We start from the raw sequence: 2,517 nt of genomic DNA, 5'->3' as shown, positions 1-2,517 counted from the left end.
CATGTTTTTTCATTATAATACAACATTGGAGGAATAGGGGGAGATTTATGAATATAAAAAGTATCAAAAACATCCGAAGAAGTTTTCCAAACTCATCAGAACTGAACACAATAGAGAATTCAGAAGATAAATGAATCAAATGGAGGCCCATTATGAGGGGTTCCCACCATCCCTGTGCTGAGTTCTCGGGTCTGTACACCCGCTGTGCCCATTAAGAGGGGTTCCCACCATCCCTGTGCTGAGTTCCCGGGTCTGTACACCGGCTGTGCCCATTATGAGGGGTTCCCACCATCCCTGTGCTGAGTTCTCGGGTCCGTACATCCACTGTGCCCATTATGAGGGGTTCCCACCATCCCTGTGCTGAGTTCTCGGGTCTGTACACCCGCTGTGCCCATGTTTAGGGGTTGCCACCATCCCTGTGCTGAGTTCCCTTAGCACTGCATCCAACAGCAATGTCTTTTGCAGACAATCCTCAGTTCTGAGCTCTGTAGTTTGCACAGCAAAGGGACCCCCAACAGCCCCCAGTCCTGATATCTGCCATGTGTTCAGTGCAGCTCTATCAGGATCGCACCCCACAGGAGCAATACAACCCTGAGCCCTGAACATGGGCTTACAGCTACTCACCAACAGCCAATCCCTACTGCTATGAGCGGGTCTAGTGGTTGCAGCCAATGAAAGTTCTGGGCCTCTCTCCCTGCATAGTCCATTACACAGGGGAAGCAACCATCTGTGGCTGGTGAAATATTCTGCTGAGCGGCATAAAGGGTCCTCCGGCAGCCAGAGCTACACATACAACTTCCATTATTGATGACATTATATGGATAATAAGTGTTTATACAAATATTTAAGGTTATAGTAAACAGTTTGATACAAATATGCATCATATGATATAATGTATGGAAGGCAGACGGTCACAAGAAATCTTCGAGGTGATACGGACCTCCGATTTATGTCATGTTTGGTCTTTATCAAATTATAATTTCATTTTCTAGATATGTTGGTTTCTGGATTGTAGAAAATAACAGAAAAGAAAATAATGAGATTTCCTGAAATCCTACCCCCACTCATCACTAATCCAGACATTTCATGTAGAGTTCCTCTTTATGATTTATATCAGAGAAATAAATGTTGCCGATGTCTTATGATTTCTTTTAATTTGGTCGGTGAGAAATATTTCATTCTTCATAAAAATCTGTGATCTGAAGAAACAGACGTCAGCTATAGAAACATTGTCATCGCTGGCATATCCTCTCCTTCAGTCTACAGCAATGGTGGTCCACCTGAAAATTATAGGGGGCCTCAAGAGGGGCCCCTGAAACCTGAAGAGGGCCAAACAATAGAAGCTCCATTTCATGGGTTAAAGAAGATTGTGTGACCATTTCATGGGTTAAAGAAGATTGTGTGAGTTATGAATGAGCTGCACCACACCTCAGCACCCGCCAACCCACTGACTGTGTCATCTGATCCCAGGTCAGGCTGCTGCTGATGTGGTAGTATATGAACATCTGTATACAGCTGGCTCGTTGGTCTAGGGGTATGATTCTCGCTTAGGGTGCGAGAGGTCCCGGGTTCAAATCCCGGACGAGCCCCACATTTTGTCATCATAATACAACATTGGAGGAATAGGGGGAGATTTATGAATATAAAAAGTGTCAAAAACATCCGAAGAAGTTTTCCAAACTCATCAGAACTGAACACAATAGAGAATTCAGAATATAAATGAATCAATTGGAGGCCCATTATGAGGGGTTCCCACCATCCCTGTGCTGAGTTCCCGGGTATGTACACCCTCTGTGCCCATTATGAGGGGTTCCCACCATCCCTGTGCCGAGTTCCCGGGTCTGTAGACCCGCTGTGCCCATTATGAGGGGGTTCCCACCATCCCTGTGCTGAGTTCCCGGGTCTGTACACCCTCTGTGCCCATTATGAGGGGTTCCCACCATCCCTGTGCTGAGTTCCCGGGTCTGTACATCCACTGTGCCCATTATGAGGGGTTCCCACCATCCCTGTGCTGAGTTCCGGAGTCTATACACCCGCTGTGTCCATTATGAGGGGTTCCCACCATCCCTGCACTGAGTTCCCAAGTCTGTACACCCGCTGTGCCCATTATGAGGGGTTCCCACCATCCCTGCACTGAGTTCCCAAGTCTGTACACCCGCTGTGCCCATTATGAGGGGTTCTCACCATCCCTGTGCTGAGTTCCCGGGTCTGTACACCCGCTGTGCCCGTTATGAGGGGTTCCTACCATCCCTGTGCTGAGTTCCCAGGTCTGTACATCCGCGTGCCCATTTTTAAGGGTTCCCACCATCCCTGTTCTGAGTTCCCAGGTCTGTACACCAGATATTCCAATTTTTAGGGGTTCCCACCATCCCTGTGCGGAGTTCCCTTAGCACTGCATTCAATTGTCTTTTGCAGACAATCCTCAGTTCTGAGCTCTGTAGTTTGCACAGCTAAGGGACCCCCAACAGCCTCCTTATATCTGCCATGTGTTCAGTGCAGCTCTGTCTATCAGGATCG

General features: G+C 47.7%; 1 non-coding gene across 1 annotated transcript; it reads left to right on the top strand.

The window, feature by feature from the left end:
• Window positions 1-1,517: 1,517 nt before the first annotated feature.
• Window positions 1,518-1,589, top strand: TRNAP-AGG (transfer RNA proline (anticodon AGG)). The gene has a single exon. It is a non-coding gene; the product is annotated as a tRNA-Pro (tRNA).
• The last annotated feature ends 928 nt before the right edge of the window (window positions 1,590-2,517 follow it).

This window comes from Lithobates pipiens, unplaced genomic scaffold (genome assembly GCF_037356315.1).
Source record: "Lithobates pipiens isolate NorthernLeopardFrog02 unplaced genomic scaffold, aLitPip1_a1.2 Scaffold_19, whole genome shotgun sequence".
NCBI lineage: Eukaryota > Metazoa > Chordata > Amphibia > Anura > Ranidae > Lithobates > Lithobates pipiens.
This window is presented reverse-complemented; position numbering and strand designations above follow the sequence as displayed.